The sequence below is a fragment of the Amphibalanus amphitrite genome, unplaced genomic scaffold, assembly GCF_019059575.1.
Source record: "Amphibalanus amphitrite isolate SeventyFive unplaced genomic scaffold, NRLGWU_Aamphi_draft 000026F_arrow, whole genome shotgun sequence".
Taxonomy (NCBI): domain Eukaryota; kingdom Metazoa; phylum Arthropoda; class Thecostraca; order Balanomorpha; family Balanidae; genus Amphibalanus; species Amphibalanus amphitrite.
The window spans coordinates 220,220-242,288 of NW_024881522.1; positions in this window are offsets into that span (position 1 = coordinate 220,220).

Genomic DNA, 22,069 nt, shown 5'->3' on the forward strand with positions numbered 1-22,069 from the left:
TAGCGCATCTCGACGGTGATCTCTGCGAAGGCGGCTCTGAGCCGACCGTGTAACTCCGGAATGTTCGCTGTCTGCGTCAAGTATGCCTACGACTTCACAAACCCCCACATGAAAAAATCACACGCGGGGTGAGGTCGGGCTAGCGCAGTGGCCAGGGCAAATTGGGCGAGTGCGGTGGCCAGGGCAGTTTGGGCGAAGCCCAACCTCACCCCGCGCGTGAATTTTTTCATGTGGGGGTCTGTGAAGTCGTATGCATACTTGACGCAGACGGCGAACATTCCGAAGTTACACGGTCGGCTCAGAGCCGCCTTCGCAGAGATCACCGTCGAGATGCGCTAGAAAGCAGCGCTGGCGTACCGCGAGCGCCTCGAGAAAGTACTGAAAAACGATAGGAGTCACGTCGAGGTGCACAGCACAACTGAGCTGAACGTGAATGGATTTATCTAAAACTTGGAAGAATGTCTTCCCAAACGTGTATCACATTGTATGAAAATATTCAATTTGGCTAACTATGCTGGAAGCTAACTGGGCTAACTATCCCTTAGCCAATTCAAGTTTCAAATCGGGTATTTTACGTGCGCACTGCGCAACCCCATGTACATATAGAACAAAGTGATTGGGTGGTTTGTTTGTGATCAAAGTGTCTGTGATATAACGTAATCAAACTCATCGAGATCGAAGCCAGTGATTGTACTGTGATTGAACTATGATCAATACATGATATGTGTTAAACATGATATTTCTTAATTACTATTTGCATTATTAGCAGTCACGTTTTATTGCACCGACTGGCAGACATCACTGTTTTATTTATTGTACATAATTTCGGATCCCTCGTACCGCGCGTTCACAATGCGTATCCTGCCCATAGCGTATCTGACATCTCATGGTTACACGATACTATCCGAAATGGTCATCGCATGCCATCCGTTTGACTTCATCATGAATTTTGGTTCAAAGTATGTATAAGCAGACGATATACCATTACATTGCAGCCTAGACATAGAAATACACCAGAGGGTAAACTGAAACAGTAGCGTATATTTAACTCGGGGTAATTTTACTCCAAGCCTTTTCAGTCATAGAATTATCTTTTTGAGTTTTTGTTTCAACGTGAATTATAATGTGATTTATTTTGACTCCTTCAACTTTTTTTTACTCTGGTGTATTTATGCTATTTACTTTTTTTACACTCAGAAGCAGGGGGTGAAATCCGATTTGATATTATTACACTGGGAGTGCAATATTACTCTCGTAAATCGCATGCTTTATTCGCCTTTACTCCCCTACACCGGGGGTGTAAAATAATTCCTTAGGGTTGGACTTTTAGGCACCGTACTTTTACTCCAGAGTGGGTGTATTTTTAAGCTCATGGGAGTTATTTGACAACACCCGGTGGTAAAAATAGTCGCTAATCGCCCATGTTAAAGCAGTTTACACGGGGGAGTAGAATGATCACTTAGGGTTGGAGATTTAGGCACCGTAAAATTATTCCAATTTTGGGTGTACTTTTCTTTCAGTGTTGAGTTAGAGGTTATTGTTGTGTGTGCTGTGCCAGGGTATATGCCGCGCTCCTACAGAGCTCCAAGGACTATATCGTAAAGCGTTCGAGCAGTGTGTATAAGGATATATCTGGTAACGTCACTTAACAAAAAATAAGCGCTTCGTACTTCCTACCATGATCCAAGATAAGCAACAAAACGTGTTCTATTGAAACCAGGCAGTAGTCTTCGGTCTTTAGCTCGACCTAAATGTGACAAATCAAAGCTGGGCATGGACTGCAAGGAATTCAGAGTAAAAAAGCTATGCAGTAGGTACCAGATCTAATTCATGTCATCAAGCAGAGAATTATAGCTTGTGTGGTGCAATCAAAGAAACTGTATGTATAATGCATACCTACTGCATTGAGTGCATGTGCATAACAAATATTATATTAGCAATTTTTTTATTCTTTTCTACCTCACATAAATTGATCTTATTTAGTTCATCAATATGAACTCCATGATCCATTTGAACAGAGGCCCGTTTTACCAAAAGAAAAATAGCCGCCTGCCGGAATTTTTGGACTAAAGACCGCTTCACATACGGAGCGTAGGTAAACGCGATGGGCACGTAAGCGGATAGGGCTTTACCCTTTACACTCCGTATGTGAAGCGGTCTTTAGCCGAAAAATTCCGGCAGGCGACTATTTTTCTGTTGACAAAACTGGCCTCAGATCTATTCCCCGTGTGACATCTTCAACATTTCCCTTACCTACATCACAGTCCGATTCCATTAGCCTTTTCCCCTTGGCAACGCATTCCGACCCTAAGTTCTCGCGGCTCACGACATCAACCCATTTTCCCTAGCAACACCGAACGATGGCCGACACCTGACAGCCTTCCAACCCATTCCATCATCCTTTCCCTTGGCAACTCTTTCCGACCCAACCCTGCTGCCTTGCGCTCACACATACACTCACCCGGCTGGCAGGGGCGTGTGTAAGGGTGCATTCCTGCCCTGTTCTCTGACCGGCGTCCTCCGGTACCACCGTGCGGCCCAGTGGTCATCGTGATCTTTTGTGGCCGGCCCGTCCAATAAATAACCGTCACAATGCCACGCCGGCCGCTCTTCTTGCCCGCAGCACCAAACATCTCATACGGCCGCCTTTTTACCCGGGAAGGCTCTGTTTTTATTGGTGTGGCGCTTTAAAGCGCACTGGGAGAATACCGGCTAATGCACGATGGGTGGACAAAAAATGGCGGGCTCGGTGCGCAGGTATTTGACGGGGTGCGAGGGCCGTCTTCTCACGGAAGATACGCCGTCAGGGGGAGGGACGAGGGTCGCAGGGGTCACAGGGGAACCCAAAGGGTCACAGAGGGATCGAGAGGGTCGGGAAAGGTCACCAGGTGCTGCTAGAAGAACGCTGACCGTTATGGCGGGTCGGACATGTAAACTGGTGAAAATGGAAATGCAGAATATGTTTGACACCGTGTGACAGCTAATGTTTCAGCATGATGTTGTATGGTGTTGCTGGGATGAGATTAAAATAAAACGCACATAGCTTGAAAGCCAAGGGGAGCATTCAGCGTTCGACAGACAGCATTTGTCTTTAGACATCTGAATAATAATTCAGGCACTGCAAGGAAATAAAAGCTGAGTTCGAGCTAGAGGGTTACACGGAAGGGATGCTGGGGGCGTGCCCCACGTCAGACAAGCCCCGCCCACCACCGGCTACCGTCCCGTCCCGTCATCCATCCCCTCGGGCTATAGAAGGTCCTTCGCATAACTGGGCCATCCATGTCACCCACCCAACCCCAATCCCACCCTCGGGCCGGCAGCGGACGCGCCGAATACCAGACTAGGGTTCAGCGGCCGCTCGATAGGTGGGCAAACGAACCGCACGCAGGTGTCACTCGCGTGTTGACTCACACATTCTGGCTGTATGTGCCCGGAGCAAACAGGTTCGGCGGTGACAATGTGCATTACCACAGCAAACGGGCCGAGAGGTCAACAATTAGCGGGACATCAGGCAGGAAAATGAGAGCTAACGGATATGGTCTATTAGAAAAGATTTAGGGGTTTGAAAATCAGCATGCACTGCAGTGCATGGCTCATCAGCAAATATCAACACGAGTAATGCAAAAAAGTATGGAAATGCTGCAAACCATATTATGTTTTTATTTTTTATTGGCTTGGTAGTATTTCCGCACTTTTCCGCTCGTCTAAGCAATGGAAAAAAGAAAATGCTTCATCGTAGTTACCTTAAAATCCGATGTCCAATATTCTCTGGTCGCGTGGTCTAATTTCGAACCGATCGGTGACCTCTTGCCCCGTGGGCCGTGCGTGGCGGCGGTTACGCCCCCCGGGCGTATCTCTGGCGTCAGTGAGAGCCCGCGGGCGTGTCTCGGGCGTCAGTGAGCGCCCCTGGCCGGGTCGTTATTACAATGATAAAACCGCCGCGTTCACACTGGGGTCACGAGCGCGCCGGCCGTGGTGGAGACGGCGCTGTGATTGTTGGTTCGTTCACCCCGGAGACGCATTAGTTGGAGGACAGACGGGGCTAAACCAACACCGGGAAGGGACGCACGGGGACCACAGTGGTGAGGGGGGGGGGGGGGGCTGGGAAGGTCGTCGGTGATTGATGTTTTAGACTGATGAGGTTAGTCACATGGAAGGGTGGTATGAGGAGCTTCTCAAAGACGGTCAGTGGGGAAATGATAATATTCCACATGCCGGACGGTACGGTCGCTCGCTGGTCTGTGGTAGATGCACGGATGCACGCACATACTATAACCAATACATCAAACGCATAATCATCGTATTGATTTTGAACAGTATAGGTTTCGTATAAGCACACTCCTATACCAAACACCGATCCGATATAGCCCCATGATCAATAAGCATGGATCATAAAATGGACGCATCAAACGAAAGCCTCATTGAATTATAAATGGCATTCAATATCTGGCCTTCGGAACAAAAAAGACCATCTTCCATGATATATAGGCAACCGGTCTAATTATTCTTCATCTCTCCAAGTCCATCTCAATCTCCAGTGGCGGCGATATCCCGTCCCGCTTATGGAAATCAATCGCGGTTGGGTCCTGCCGGCTGACTGGGCGGTTCACTCTCAGCATGAAGTGGCATCCCGCAGGGTGATATTCTGGCGCCCTTATCAAATGAGTGCATCGCCTCCGAGCGCTCACAGATCAATCAGGACGATTGATTGGCGAAGTTCGCCCCGGGCAAGGGAAATCAGATGCTCGCGGATGGTCCTTCTGGGCTTATCTTTTCAATTCGGACCACTGGAGCCCTATAGGAGGCGTGCACAATCACAGCCGAATCTGGCGAGCGGGTCGGAGAATTGGCGGATCGGACCGATAGGCTCTCGGTTGACCTCGTGACCTCGCCGAATCGAGGAGCGATCTCGATCTCGCTCCGGCGGAGGTCTGTGAGTGTGTGTCTGTCTGCTGCTCACGAGGATACGGCAGAACACGATCACGCAGAAGACCGTTGGGCCGTGGTCGCACGGTTGTAGTGAGCTGCCTTCCCACGCAGCGCACCGTTGGCGACCTGCCCTCGGGCTGTCCCGTGTTCGTTTGCAGGATAGTACCGAGTCTGCAGGGTGGGTGGGCCGCTAATGCACACTCAGCCGTTCACAAAACCCAGCCATCGATGAGGTGCAATTGGCCTCAGTATGTCTGAGAATCTCATTTAGAAATACTAGCGTCGTACGGTACAAACGACTACCACCGCAGGGTAGCGTCAAATTGAAAACGTATGACTGGGAACGGGCTCGGTAGCATGCATTATTCAGCAATGCTACATCAGAACCCCTGCCGATGGCTTTCAAACAACTTACGAACACAGACGGAGCCAAAGGCACTCTGCGTGATCAACAGATTGACCTTTGATCCCCATCGTTGTTCAAGTGATTTCAGTGATATTCATCGCTTGGCTCTGAAGCGTATTTTGCACATCATAGACAACAGACTTTGGTCCTCGCATATATAGGCAAAGCTGCAGACTCACTACTACCAAACACAACCCAGACCTGACCAAACCGGGAAGTGGTCCCGCACGTGACCACCTGACCAAAGTCGACACGCCTTTTGTGTGCTTGGTCCACTTCCCAGCTTTTTTGTGCGTCTGGGCCCACCTCATCAATCATATTCGTCCACCGTGCGCCAATTTAGGCCTGTTTATCTTTTCACGAACTTTTTTTCTGACGGCTACAAAAAATGACCGGACAATGGGTAATCACCCTTTTTGTTGGCGTCGCGCCGCCGCGCCGCGCCGCGCCACGTCTCGTCTCGGGGCAGAGTTCAGCGCGCCGCTATTGTCTCTCATTCCCACAGCACGATCAGCGGATTGTGTCCGTGAATGAGCGATGACGGCGATGACAGCGATGACTGAGATGACGTGCCGACAGTGGAGGTCAAGGGATGTCCCGGGCGCAGACGCATGAGAGGTCACTTGGCGTCTCAACCATGCATATCAGCGTCTGGTCAGTTTTTGGTCCACCACTGACCATATACCTACACCACGACAAAGGCCACGCCTCGGCCGCGGCTCCACTGGGGTGTCTCTCCGGCAGGGTGGTAAGGGTTAGTTAGAGGCGAGTTTACGGTGTGAAACCAGTCGTCACCGCTCGAGGACGACTCCCAGCGTGTCCCTGCCGAGCTCGCGAGGCGTGGGAAGGAGGATTTCGAAGGACAGGTGCGAATCATTTCGATTGATCGTGAGGAAATGGTGTGATCGAGTCGGTTGATGACCTTTTGTTAACGGCTTGTAGCTGGACCCCATTGTCTGCGTTTGAAATGGAGCGACAAGGATGGCGCCAGTTCTTACGCCTGTGCTGGGCTGCCAAGCTGTGTGAGGAACCGTATTAAAATCCACTTGGTTTCCATGGTGCCAAATTGAGATAAATCGTAAGATATGGAAAAAATAACTTTCATTCAAGTATGAATAGGAAAATTGCTGGCACGAGTAAATCTGGTTTCTTACATCTCTTTTAAAGGAAATAGTTCACTTTCACGATATTATTTTTTTTTGCAATGGATTTGTGATTTTTTATGTTAAAAATGATCAGCAAAGAAAATAAAACCTTTTTACAGCAAAAGATTATTTTCTATATTTTTGATATAGGAAGAACTTTTCAGTTTCTGTAAGGCACACGCGATCCAGTATGAAAAGAGCATGGGTCCCGAAAATTCTTAGAAACTAGAGAAATTATCGCGGCCACCGGCATTTGGGCGATCTGCTCGTGCTTTTGTTACTGGAGCGCCTCACTGGAGCGAATTTCTCTAGAGTTCTCGTAGATAATTTCTCTAGTTTCTGAAGAATTTTCGGGACCCATGCTCGTTTCATACTGGATGCGAATATATGCAAGGCACACATCCTCAACGCAAGACACATTTTTCGGGACGAGAAATAGAATATCTTTGCCTAGGGTGATCGTTGGGCTGTAAAAGCTCCTGATTTATGCTCGTCTCAGCCCAAGCTACGGAACTGCTATTCCAGTTCAAAACCCATGTTAAAATGTGAACTATTTCCTTTAAGTGTTTTATCGTCGGAGGCTATCGGAAAGCTGTAATCACTTTGCAATACTGTCTAGTTAGTCTTCGGAACAGTATCCAACGTCCACGCTGGCCAGTGCTCAAGCACTGATGCTGTTTTAAAACAGTGCCAATTCACATTTACATTCTATTCGCCCATGACCCCCTGATATCTCACATGACGCTGTCGCTCAATTGCATCAAATCCCTTTACTCGTATTTTGCTTCAAAATCGCGTCGTAAAAGTCTTGGGCTCCGGTTTCCAGCCTGACGACTCGTCTTGATGAAGACGCATCACACCGCGCACCTCGGTCGTCTGCCTCTGACAGCCCGGCACGCGCCGCCTCGCTGCCGATGACACTGACGGCATTCCACGTCCCTGTAATGGAGCCAGAGATCTGTCGATTTCAGGGTACACGTCTGTCAGCTCCGCCACCACCGCCGCCCAGTGCCGCGACGAGCCAGACGGCCGGGCTAGACAAAAAGACAGCGGCGCCGCCCCAAGACCATCTCGCCGAAATGAAGAAGCGTGGCTTATCTCTTGGGAGGCACGCGCGTCGGTATGGCACGCGCAGAATGCCAGAATCCATTACGGCGTCTGGGATTGCTTGTTGTGATTGGGATCTCACCATGGGGGATGGACTAGGGCGACGGCGGACAGTGGAAAGGTGAAATACGCTGATGGAAATTGGAGGGGGTTTTCTTGTTGGAGCTGCTCGGTCTCAGTCATTTGGTTAATAGCAGATGTTTGGATAATGCGAAAAGCGCGTTTTAGCTCTTACTGGTGCAGTTTTATGTGTAACGGCTCACGGAGGTCGGTATATTGGGCTGGCTTTCTTTGGCTGAATTCGTTAGTCTATTGAAAGTGGGATGGTTAGCCTCCTATGTGCCGATGCAGTCTCCGAGGAACTGCAACGATAGCACATAAGCGTAACGTATGTGGCAAAAGTGCATAAAACGCCGGTATTTGTCGAGCCGCATGACTTTGTCGAAACATTTATTTATTTATTTATTTCTAATCATCTTAAAGATCTTAAAATTAAAACATCTTAAAGAAAACGTGCTTCATGATAGAAGGTAACCACCTGAATCCAGTGCAGCGATCCAGTGTGACATCTCTTGACTTGACACCGCGGTGTGCCGCTACAATAAACTCACATCTGACAGGGTGGAGCGGAGTTGGTATGCGTCTAGTGGCCTCCAAACCCGTTATCGAGCACTGTCCGGGCTCAGACGAGCACTTACGCACGGAGGGGGCCCAAAAGACGGTGTCCCATTACAATTTACGCCGACACCTCGATTCTTTCTCGAAAGCTTTAATCCACAGGGGAGCCGATTAATCACATCAGGCTCTGTTATGTGCATATTTTACGACTGATATCACCTTCTCGCTTGGCGTTTCCTCGGTTATAAATACGACCCGTGTCGTCCGGGCGGGCTCTACGCTTAGACATTAGCACTGTGGATGAAATAATTGACACCACCTGGGTTGTCAGCGCGGCTCAGCTATGCAGAGGGCTCCGACTGGGCCGGGTACTGCACGCGGCGCCTGTCGTCAGCGGTGCGGCGCGCCGGCGTCGGCCGGGACTGCGCGTGCGGCTCGCACTCAGCAGACAGGCGTGCTCCCTAGGTATAAATGATAATTGTGGCTCGCCGATGATAAATGATCGGCGCGATCGCCTCTCGGCGCGCTCCGGGACCCGAGGCGCCCGCGGGCAAAGGTCAGGTGGTAACAAATCGTCGACAGGAGTTTTTGTGCAACATGACATAGCGCTTTCTGACAACGTTTTGACAGGTTCGGCACAAAAACGAACGGGGAGGGATCGAGGCGTAGCTAATCTATTACCACAGTTTCATGGGTAAATACTTCGATTTAGGCACGCTTTGATATCGACAAAAAATTACAGGCTGCCGGGTTGCGGTGTATGATTAGAGAAAGGGTTCGGCGGGCCGCCTGCGTGGGGTATTATTAGTTAATTGGTGGGTGGAGACGGTATCGCACACACATAGCCCCCGAGGAACGTGGGAAAGCCGAGTGGACGCAGCCGCCGGCCGTGGGATTTTAAACTTGCCGACGCATAACGTGATGGTTACAAAACGCAGAAGATCGGGTAGGTCCGACGGTGCAGGGACGGCCGACGTGATAAACGCCCACCTCACACGCACAATACCGCACTGTCACGATGTTATCGATGCTGGTTATATGTTCCGGCGCTCTTTGCTGTCGTTGAAGTCAGCGTGAAGATTCATCTAACGATAATCACCGCTGCACTTTGATGTGAGAGCACTTGGCTTGGTGACGCCCTTTTCAGCACTGAAGTGGAAATAAGCGGCCGGATTTAACAGGTGTGTTCGGTGTGGACTGTGCTGTGACTGCCCTCCTAAGCTCCGTATTTGGCTCGCTTGAGTAGTCAACAGCCGTGGAGTAGGTATAAATGTTTCAATCTATTTTTGAAATACGATTTATGTACAGTCTGTCTTAAAAGTACCGCGCAAAGTAACGGTGGATCCAACAAGCCTGACCGAGCAAGGGCCTGCTAAATTTGAGTCACCGAAGCAATTGACATCCTCGTCCATTCCCGAGGTGAATTGGTTCGGTGACTTTCAAATTATAGCAGGCCCTTGCTCGGTCAGGCTTGATGGATCCGCAGTTACTTTGCGCGGTACTTAAAGGGACCCTCCCACCTTCAAAAAAGTTTATGAATTGGCATGAAAGTGATGTCGCTCGGTTCAAAAAGAGCGAATACGAATATCTACGAAATTTTACCGAAAAAATATTCACCGGTTTTCAAGATATTAGACTTTTACTTTTGTTTACTTTTTGGGATCTCCGCTGTTCCTAGCGACTTTATTTGGAAGCAATAGTTTGGCAGCTGAAAGTGCGGCACTTGTTGCGCGCAAAGCAGCATATACCACCGCGTGCTGCAAAACGTTTTAGTCAAACATTTAAAAATCGTTAGATATCTGCGCTGACGTCACACATTCAGAGGGGTATACCTTTGCATTAGCCCCTCTGAATCAAAATGCTGCAATTTTGAAATTCAATATTTCCGATTTAAGGCATTTCTCAATGTTGTGAGTACCGAAACCGGTAATTGTGAGCCAGGGACCCCATTTTGGCTATCTCAACTCAAATCTAATGTTAAGGTGGGAGGGTCCCTTTAAGACAGACTGTACAATAGGTATCTGTCGGTTATTCAAACTTGTGAGCTTACTGATCTCTTCCTATGCTTGTCATAAAGGTCTTCAGCATACCTTTTGTGTATTATGCAGATAGGGGCTGCTAAACGTTGCACTTCACGCAGCAGATCACTGATCTATGCAGCATTCCATGGAACAAAATACTCACAGAATCACAGTAAATCCACTCCAGTTCCGATTAAGATCTCGGCCCTTCCGGACGCTGTTCATTCCACGGACATCGTTTGATCGCAGTTCAGGGCGGACGGAATGTGTCAGCCGGCTCCAAACGTCAGACTGGAGATGAGACCCATCCCATCGGCCACGTCACCCGTATCTGACGGGAGACTTCTGGTCCGGGCTCCAGGCTCGAGCTCTTTGTGTTGGGACACAACAGCGTTTGTCTGTGGCCGACGCGGGACAGCCGCCGGACAGCAAACAGCGCCGCTCTGCGCACGATACCATCGGCCGCGACACACGCCGCCCCCGCCCCCGCCCGGAGAGCCGTGGGAGCCGCCCCCGCCGCCCGCCCGCCGCGGTCGTACGACATACCACACGCCCTGCACATCCATAGCGCACCGCATGCAGCCGACAGCCGGCGGCGGTCACGTGACCGGCGTTACCATGGAGACGGCGTGTTTACCGGCGTTATCTGGCGGCGAACGCGACGCAGGTATGCGCCGGCAAACACTGCCGATGAGTAATTGGTGTGCAAGCAGATTGCGGCTCGCCACGGGGTGTAAATGGCGACGAAACTGCGCGTGGTCCGCGCAGCTGCCCAGCCGGCGCAGCTCTCATGGCGCTCTAATCGTCCCGCTGCGGTCACGCACCTGGTGGCGGCTGTGCATTGTTCTGTCCGCGGAAGAAAAGTATCTCCGCAAAGAAGAGGGTAAACGCGCACGCAGTCCTGCGAAAATCGGAGTGTAACCGCCGTCCGACCGACTCACTGCTTTTTGTTGTTATTTTTGGAGAATGGTGAGACTGAGGTCGTTCAACTGACTGGGGCGGGAAGGGAAGGGAGAGTACGTATCGACTAATGGAATCAATGATTGTGTTGTGTGTTCTCCAAGGAAGGCTTTTGCATGCATTTGCACGGTTTAAAAGTGAACGCTAACAAAACGCAACTAATAACATTGGGTACCAAGCAAAATCTCCGTCAGTTACCGCCAATAGAAGTTGAATTTATGGGTGCTAAGGTTACGGGATCCCTCACTGTTCGAAACTTGGGGGTCACGTTTGATCAGAGTCTGTCTTTCTCAGATCACGTGACCGATGTCGTACGGCGTGGCACTGGTATCCTGAGCGGTTTAAGCCACAGTAGACACTCGCTGCCCAGGGACACACTGACAATACTGGTGCAGGCTCTGGCGGTGTCTATTGTCCGGTATTGTATCAGTGTCTATGGCTGCTGCGGTGTGACCCAGCTGTCCAGAGTTCAGAAGCTACTGAACTTCGGTGCTCGGGTGGTGTCTGGCCGACGTAGGTATGACCATGTCAGCGATGTCATGAAGACCCTGAAGTGGCTCTCTGCTGAGAACTTGTGGCGGTTTCATTCGGTGACTCTGCTCAAGAGAATGCTAGCTACGGGACAGCCTGAGTCGCTGCGTGAAGGCATTGTTACCCGCCGCAGTGTTCATGGTAGGGAGACCCGCCAAGCTGACTTTTTCGAGACCCCAGCGATCCGCACAGAGTCAGGCCGCCGACGGTTTCTTTATTCAGCCGTGACAACATACAACTCACTGCCACCAGCCGTGCGAGGCCTGGGGCCGCGGCAGTTCAAAGCCCAGTACCGAGCACTGCTACTCCGAGAGCAGTATGGCGATGAGGACCCGTGAGTGTGTTTTGTATGCGTGTGCTAAGAGCGAATGTTTTATCCATCACATCTTCCAAATGACATGACGCCCGGAATAGCCGTTCTCGAATGGATGGGTTTGTCGCGACGTGAAATAAATAAATAAATAAATAAATTTACAATTTACAAATCCTTTGCAGGGCCCAGCGGCGATACCTACTGGCTTGAACATCCGCATTTCGCATGGCGTATCCTGAACCTTCTGAACGCTAGGAACTGGAAACGCATGCGTTTTAACGGTTGGGCTAAAGAGTAAAGACCGGTGCTGACACAGCTATACAACTTAAGGCCAGCGCTGACCAGAAGCAAGTGTTATCTCGCAGTTCTTGTGTGCTTATACGGGACCATGTTCAGAGAAACATGGGTCTAAATCGCGCTTTCATGCTGAAGCTGATTATGCGTAATCATTGCCTACTCCATCTGAAGTGCAAATTACTTGATAATTATTCTGAAGAGGCTGGTTGTTATTGGTAAACAAGGCATTTAAGGCATGTTAACCCAGGTTTTTTCCACAAACGAAGCAAAACTTAAAGGAAAAGAGGGCATTCAACTAAACTTAACTTCAAGATTGCGACATAAGTTTGAACGATATCTTCTGTATGGATCTCAGATGCATTTTATTTACACTGCGTGACTGCATGCATATATTGCATAGTCGAATACGGCGTCCTGGGCCTCGTTTCATAAAAGGAATTACTTACGGCGTTCCGTCAATTATGCCAGATTTGGCGTATTTGATGCCAATTCGGTTTCATAAAGCCGGAGACCGGAGTAATTCACGCCATCGAAAGTACGGAGCTTCATTTACGGCAAATGCTCGATTCCGGACCAATTGATGCCATTTGGGTTTCATAAAACGACGTAATTAACGCCAAATATTTTATCAAGCTCTTGATATCAGTGGTGTAAACTACGCACAAAAATGTTGCGTGATTTTGAATTAATGTGAAGATTCGAAGCTAGTTTTTAATATATTTTATAATGTTGAGCCCGGTGAGGAAGAAAGAACAGCCAAAATGAGAAAAAGAAACTGCAAATCTTCTGTACCAGTCGCTTTTTGTGGCCAATATCGGGATTTTGTTTATTCGCCGCGCCGCGCCACTTTCGTAGTTAGGCACTTCTGCTTAGCTGGCTTTCTGCTGTTTTTAATATTGATATACCTATTGTTTTAATAAAGGATGGTCATCAATATCAATTTTGTTTTTTTCATAAATAATTTTTAAGATTTAATTTCAACATAATTGTTGTATAATTTCTCGTGAAAAAATAAGTGTTGACATGAAATTGTAATTTGTAGGACGCTTGATAAATTACGGTAACTACGCAAATGTGCTTAGTTACGGAGGTGTAAACAATTCCAGTTGTGGCTTTGTGAAACGGCTTTATTTGCGCTCCGTAGTTTGAAAGGGTGTGAATTACGGAAAGGTGTAAGTTACGGCAGAGTTTTATGAAACGAGGCCCAGAATGCTGAGAATAACAGCTCATTTCTGATGTGTTTCCTTGGACCCAGCAAGAATGAGTTACATGCCTACCTCCTAGAATGAGAATAGTGCCAGGGAAATCAAGGCTGATTGTCGGTTCGATTCTAATTGACTGCAAAGCTCATCTTTGGACATTAACCCTATTCCTGGCGGGGGGGGGGGGCCTCAGGAGCCCCCCTGAGGTTTTTTGGTTATTTCTCCCAAACGCGTTGAGCTAGGAAGCTCAAATTTGCTGACTTTTCCTAAAAGGCTTCTACGCAACATGTCTGAAAATTTTGAGTTGATCTGACCTCAGGTCAGGTCACCAGAGGCGGTTTGGTGACCCTACCTCAGAAAAGTTTGCAACCACGCCAGAGCTAGAGTTTTTGACCGATCAATTTCTTCTCTTCAGGCTTTAGTTAGGGTACCAGTATGTGCAATTTGTATATCTCGGAATTTTGATATCGGTGACCTAAGGTCAGGTCAGTTTCGCGACCTCCCCATTATAGGTAAGTCAATGGGGGAAAAATCAACTCCCTGTTTTTACCACTAAAACGGGTCGGAATGGCCCCATATACCATACATGACATCATATACGATCAACCTTCACTACCTTGAGGTCAGTTTTGCTGTTGGGCAGCTGTGAGGTCATGTGACGTCATCAAAGGTCACCAAAGGTTTTTGGCCAATAACTCCGCACAGGAACAAGATACAGACGCGTGGATGGTCTCATTGTGTTCAGCTCGTCAAGACGCGTCGATTGATATACATGATGACCTCGAGGTCACGTGACCTGAGGTCAACCTTTGACCTTGACCTTTCGAGGTCAACATATATATCATTCGATGCGGATTGACGAGAGGATCACGATGATGCCCTTAGTTTGTTCCTATCTTGACTAATTCGAAAGTTATTCGAGAAAACTCTCTCCATATCTAGCGCCGCCATTTTGACTTTTTCGACCCCTGTGACGTCATCTTTGACCTGACCTGAAAATGACCTGAGTAAAAATTGTAGATCTTGACCGTGCGTATCCGATGCCGTTTACCGTTTGTCGCTGCGATGTGTAGTTTTTGAGATCTGAAGGGGGGGCCGAATCGGCCCCCCCGCCAGTTTCTTGTCCCGGCGGAGCCCGCCAGGAATAGGGTTAAATTATTCAGTGTGCTAAAAAACCTGAGGTCTTTTGCACCGCTTGCTGCGCTGACATACGGCATTAGCAAATAAACACAAGTTTAGGTAAACTTTTTCTGCCTAACTGCGCGCGTTCCAAGCTATCTTCTACTCTGCATTCACACACACATCATAGAGCTAACGGTCGCCATCAGACCGGCCCGCCAGCTGTCTGTCTCGCCCTGATTTCATTTCCACGCCTGTTCCCGTCGCCTGCTGGCGGCTCCACCGACACCGCCATGTCAATCACAGAGCACGGCGGCTCGATTTCGACTCATTACTTCTGTGACCGGTGCGCGACCTTTGGTCACGTTCTGGTCACCGGTGCTCTCCTTCGGCCCCGCCGCCGGGACGCCAGTAATGACACCAAATTGAATGTAATGGAAGTGGATCAGGGCAGCGCGGCGAGTGGATCGCTGGAGGCGCTGGCGACGTAGTGGAGGATTGTGTCCTTGGGGCTGTCCTTTGGCTGGTTCCTAAGCGCTCGGCCACTTCGAGACAATCATTCCGCAGTTGGCTTTCAAAATCTAGCCTAGCCACCTTAGGCGTCCTTAAAGCCTTTCCAAGACTGACTGACTGAAACTAAAGCAATCTAGCAAGCAAAGTGACGTATCGAAAAGTCCTTCGGTTCTACTCCGCGGGCCTGTTTGATGCAGAGGACGTCCTCCCACGATTCCCGCACCTCCCCTCACGCAGCCTTGGATCGGGAACCAGGCGCCGACGGGACGCCCCGCGTCGCTCGCGATTTTTTTCATTTGCCGGCCGACAGGTGCCCGGCTCTGACACGACTCTGGTAAATTTATGCGTAAATTATGCGTGGATGATGCGCCGGGAGGACGGTCACGGTGGGGAGCGGCCCGCTCGGACTCGACCGCCGCTCCGCGAGAGAGCAGGCCGCAACACAGCAAACACTTGGGGCCGCCTGAATGCGTGTCGGTCTGTTTGCTGGCGGGGTGGAGGGTAAACAGGCGGTCCAGCCGGCCCCCCGGGGCTGACCGACGGCCCGCAGAGTGCCACAGAGAGGTCGCCGCGGGTCACCGCCCCGACAGCGCCGCCGGGCGCGGCCTCTCCTCATGGACCAGCGACGACACTCGACAAAGCACTCCAGACGCAGCCCTTGGCCAAGACGCACTCCGCAAGCACACAGTGCGCGTCGGAGCGACAGCACGCCCAGCGCTGTCCTCACAGTATGAACAATGCCGTGAAGAGTAAACACACTTGACGTAGCGTGGAAAGAATGTAAAGGAACTGACAGGCCCTCAGGCGCTGACACGGAGAAATGACACATGTCCCTCCCATTGGTGACACTCAAAATAATGCCTGGCATGCACTTACAATAAAATATCTTCATCTTCCCATGACATCCGTGCATGATTAAAAAGGGTTTCTGACATCTGTGCTCATCGTTGGTTACTTGACCTGGAAGAAGCATCTTTATCCACCGGAAGAGTCGCGTGTCCGTCGATTAACCCGGCCTGACAAGCATCGGCCAGGGAAGTCGCCAATAAACCTGTCTTAGGCCGACAATATTAATTGACTCAGTGGAGACGTAGACACAAGCATTAGATAATCCTTATCAGGCAAATGGTAATAACAGCCCGCTCGTACAATCATTTATAGCAATAAACGTCCCGGAGCGCCAGAATGGATGGAGCAAATGATTGACGCTGGCAGGTCTAGGCCCTCACAAATTGGCCTAGGGCTGCGCGTTTATTTAATACACGCCGGGAAAGCTGAAGATTGGTCACACTCTTTGGCGGCCCCGAGCTGGGTCATTATCAATTAACCACGGTAATCGGTGCACCGCGCACTTACCGCTCAGGGCTCAAGTCTTGGACGTTGAGACCTGATACCGCGATAACCATAGAGCGAACAGCGCCCTAAACTATCTGGTAAACGTCCCCAGGGTGTATCTGGAGGTAGGCGGTGTGGAACAAATGCTGGGAGATGTCGAAACAGGTCAGTGCACTGCCGTTGGGGATGCCGAGTGTGGGCAATGATCGAAAAGGTGCTGGAGAAGCTGCCTGAGTCGAGCTATTTCGCGCTTCACAAACACAGGAACTTGCCTCGCTTAAAATTTAACCTCATCGGCACTTACTGTCGAAGTGATCTTTATGCCTGATAGAGGTAAGCTTATCGGGATCCTTTGTTGATCTCACTTAATCAGAAGCGATACATTTAGGTAAGACCTAATCGGAATAATATTTAGAGTTCACCGATGTTATACCCTGCAAGCCTTTCGAAATTTGTCAGACATGATCTAGATGTCCCTAGAACGGAAAGTGCAGTATACATTTACGCTGGCAGGCAGCTTCCGCATATATAAGAAATGTTTATGAAAAATTAAAAATTCATTTTTTTGTCGTCCAAAGCACTAATTTCTGTAAATCGAAAAGAGCCATTCAGTAGTCTATAGCTTTCAGTAGCTCCAGGATCCGCTACCGAACCCCATGGCCGGGTCCCACCGAATGACGACGTGGTGTGTAGGCTGGACTGCGGCCACCTTTGACGTTGTTCGTCATCCGTCGCCGCGGGGCGCGCTCGCTCATGCGTCGCTCTCTCGCTGATGACCTATCATTTTCATGCGTGTTTACACCGGTGGCTGTGCCGGTCCCTAATTAATCTGTCCGATCACTGGCCTTTCAGGAAGTCGTTGTGCGTTGATTCGCGCGTGCGTGCGAGGATGGGGAGGTTAGGCCTCCGGTGGGCGGGGCAGGGTACGCGAGGTCGCCCCAAAACTGTGACCCGGAATGCAGGGAGAGAGAGAGAGAGAGAGAGAGAGAGAGAGAGAGAGAGAGAGAGAGAGAGAGAGAGGGGGGGGGGGAGAGAGAGAGGGAGAGAGAGAGAGAGAGAGAGAGAGAGAGAGAGAGAGAGAGAGAGAGAGAGAGAGAGAGAGAGAGAGAGAGAGAGAGAGAGAGAGAGAGAGAGAGAGAGAGAGAGAGAGAGAGAGAGAGAGAGAGAGAGAGAGAGAGGTGAGCAAAATTCATTCCATTGCTCACTCTCTGGCTCTGATATGTTCATTGTTCAGTCACCGGCAGCGCGATGGTCCGTCCACTCCGCCGCTGATTTCCACACTGTTCTCACCTTTCAGTGCTCACTCACTGTTCTCCCCAGCCGAGAGGTGATATCATATCGGCCCTTCCCTCTGCGGCAGTCGTGAGGTCGGTTCATGTGGGTACCCGCTGACCTCTGCTGTGTTGAGGTCAGCTCGGTTCATACTCGGCCGCCACAACCACTGCTGATTGTATTACCGTCCATTAGCGGGAGCCTTTGCTGTGGTAGCACTATACTGCCCCCTCCTCTGCCCCTCCCTGTGACACCGGTGACCTCGACGGCTACCGTGGAGCCCGTCCATCTCGTCGGTCTTTGTTACAATTTACGACCCTCACCGTGGGATGAAGTCGGGACGATCTGCTGCTGTTCCGTGAAGACAGACACAGGTGGAACACTGAAGACTGTTGGGGAACCGTTGAAAAGATCCACAAGGCATCCGTTGTGTAGATATTTATAATGTCAAATATGCCAATTACCGTAAGAAATTTGTAGTTTGCTTGTATGAATCGGTGATTATGATCTTAGCTCATGATCTGTTGACTGTGCTTGTTGTTTTCTGGTTGTATTACATGCTCTATCGAATTTGGAATACATAGAGTAACAAAAACACAACTGTTGCCAACACCGCGACTGGCAGTTACATGACCTACACGTTGGGCGCCCTCCCACGTCTCCAGGCACGGGCTCACCTCTCGTTACCAGCGCAGGCCGTAAACAATTTACACCGTACAGTCGCTCAGCTGATTGTAGCCGTCCCGTACAGAGACAAATGGTCCCAAGACGAACCCGCTCGCCCACGCTCATTTGTTTACGCTACAGATGCGGGAAAACAAAGAACAAATGATGTCAGAACGGCTTGCGCCTGGGCGGCTGCTCCATCTCCTTTGTACTAATTATCAATTAGACGATATTAGGGTGGGTCTGCGGACAATATTTCACTGCCGAGTGACATGCCAGGTCGTTACGTCCAGCATTTGGTCGAAGGGTAGGACAAACAGTCATCTCGACCGAGAGCCACCCACCAGATGTGAAACATGAACGCGCGGACAACGATTTGGTCAGATACTCGTAGACCCTTTCGCTGGACATAGCGGGTCTGTCGCCGAACAGTGGGGCTGGATGGAAAGAAAAATCAATTAGATTTCAAAGCTACGCTTTATCAAAAGAGAAAAGAACGCTGGAAAGATTGACGTTGACATTAAGCAAGCAGAAATTTAATACCTTATCAAACGGTTTTGAGCAAATTCACATATTTTCTCGAAGTGTCATTTTTAGCTTTACACCGAACTGATTTTCACGACTTAATTGTTTCAATTTATGATTTCCTTGAGCTATATATTACTTTACTCGCTAGACGTCACAGTTTTTAAAGATGATCTGCATACATACGCAGTACGCACCTTTCCACACCCCGCACCTTGCGGTGGGAGGCGAAGGTGGTTTATCGGCTATGTGTTGGTTATGAATGTTTTATGAAACGGACGCAGATACCATTCGTTTTTCTCCTCCGCGAAATCGCATAATTTCCAATTGGTTTCAGCCGTGTAAACCCATTTACAACTGTAAATTCTTGTCTCTCGGCGTGATGGATGATTGCGGATTAAGACTAATGGCCGTCTGCACGTTCGGTCGGTTCCAGACAGTCGTGGCGCCGATGATAGATCGACCAGCTCGCCAATCCGATCCCTCCGCGCCGGCAATCGTCACGTCCGAGCCGCGCCATACCACGCCGCCAATGCGCCGCGATTCGCCTCGCGCCGACGTGGGCCGCCGAAGCCTTTTCAGGCTGGTGGGAAAAGACGTGGGGAAAAGGCGACACCTTGCGGAGGTCTGTCACGTCTTGGGCTGACCGCCGCCAATCGCCACTATTCAATTTAGCGGTCGAGTTTCGACGCTCCCACGCGGTTAGCACAGTGGGGCAGTGCCGGTCAGGTGACGGGGGCGACGTGGGACGGCGCTGGCGCACGTTTCATGTCTCAGCGCACCTGCCGAATCGTTTGACCAATATCTGAAAAACGACCGGGCTTCCTCGCACAGCAGAATACCGAGCTTGGTGAAAGGACACGCACGCTCGCCACTGTGTCGCCGGTTTTATGCACAATTTGTCGCCGAATCGGCATAAATCTTCGTGGCCGGTGAGGTTTGGAGAAAACCACCAATCACGGTCTGAAGTTGGGTCTGGTGAACGGCCGCTGTTCTCACGGGGCGTTCGGGACCGAACCGGCCGGGTACCGCTGGGGGAGAGACGGGCCGCCGAGACCCGGCCTTCGTCCTCCACCCGCTCGGACGGAATAAAATCGGCCTCAGCTGTCACAAAGGCCACCTGAAAGCCACTATTAGCGCAGTGCCGGCTCAGGCAGCCTCAGTTGAAAAGAAATCAATGTATCTTGTACCGCGCGGCACAAAGCCACGGAGAGCGTCTTTGATATCAGTTGATTGTGGGGTGTGATATAAAAAGTGTGAGATATCGCCTCTCGACTGGCCCGGGGCGCAGACGCTACCTCCGATATGGGAACGGCTCAGGGTCCATGTCCTTTATCTCACGGAGCTGCCCGTGAGAGCTGCCCCGGCAGCGGATTCAAACGTGTATGTTTGAACGTTTTACAACCATTTGCGACATTTTACAGCGGCATGGGTTATAATAAAATCAATACAAAGTCTGAAATTCTGCTCCAACCTCTTTGCATACGACTAAGTTTTTCCACGATGACGGTAAAATGACCTCGCCGAAAAGAGATTCTTCCGAGTCATCGCGCCCGTGTCCGTGAATATTTCATGATTCATGATTTCGTTTAACAAACGAATCCCGCGTTTTTCAACGCATCTCCTCGCAAAGGTTGCCTCGTTTCCCCCCAGTTATTGATTTTAAGGATGGGTAGTGGAATGTGAAACGGCCTAGTTACGGAGCGAGCGAAGCGAGCGGAGTCTTTCCTTAGATTAACGGAAATTTCTGAGTATGAGCGGCCGGCCGGCCGGCCGGCCGTGAGGACGCTCTTCAAAAGCTAATATCTTAGGAACGGGTTATCCGATTGACAAGCGGTCTTCTTTACTGAATGTCACTTGGACGTAAAAGTTCTGTGGTGTGATGGCCACCATGCGTTCTTGCCAACCACCGCACGTGGCGCGTGGTAAAGTTGGACATTTTTTAAGAACCCCCCAATATGGCAACCTCAATAACGGCACAACGGTTGGGCCGATTGAATTGAAACTCGGTACACAGTTAGGTCTTCATCAGATAATTCATCTGCATGTGTTAAGATTGGGGTGCTGCTGCACGTGCGCACGTGCAGGGGTCGTTTCCAGATCTCGAGAACGGCTGGACCGATGGCGCTCAAATTTGGTACACGGTTAGGGACCAGTTAGTAGGGTGCCGTGCACAAGTCAGTTGGGACCCATTTTGCACGTGCGCACGTGCAGGGTGCCGCTTCCAGATCTCGAGAACGGCTGGGCCGATTGTGCTCAAATTTGGCACATCGCTAGAGACCGGTTAGTAAGGTGCCGTGCACAAGTCAGTTGGAGGTACCGCCTCGAAATTTCGCACGTGCAAGGCCCACCCTCTCGCTCGCTCCGTTAGTCGCCCCATAAGGCGTTATACTGGTGAAGTTACCACTGCTTTTATGCATAACCAAAGGACATTTTCCAATGACTTAACATTCATACAAAAATTGACGATTATCAACGCGAACATCATTCTGCATTAACGCGAATAATCTATGTGATAGAATTACCTTAAGAGAGTTCACATGAAGTTTTTTGTGTTACTGTGTAGTAAATCACATGCGCTCTATCTAGTTTTAAACGGACAATTTAAAGAGATTCAGCTACAAAGTCCTCTTTTCTCCGTCAGCATATAAATAACGCAGCCTACCAGTTTCGCCGTCCGGAGCTCACATTCTTACCCTATCTGTCTGAACCTCGCCACCGGAATGTGTCACGGAATGCGTCACGGAATGCGTCACGGAATGTGTCACGGAGCGCCGCCGCACGCCGCGCGTGCCGCCAGTGACCGGCACCAGCTAATGACTTCATTTGTTCGTGCCCGCTTGGGAAGAATGTCTCGCATACCCCATTCGGTCGGGATGATTTGTAACTCTTTAGCATGCGGTCGCCGGCGGCGGACTGAGGTCCACAGACGCGGGACGGGTTTCGGAGACGGAACGGTGTGTCACCGCGTGTCCGTCGGCTACGTCACACACCTGCTCGATAACCACAATCAGCGCTGATTCTACCTCGAAAATGACCCAACGGATAGCGGAGGTCCCACTCACAAAATGAACTGTCGATAGAGAATCCTGACGGGTTAAAATGATGAA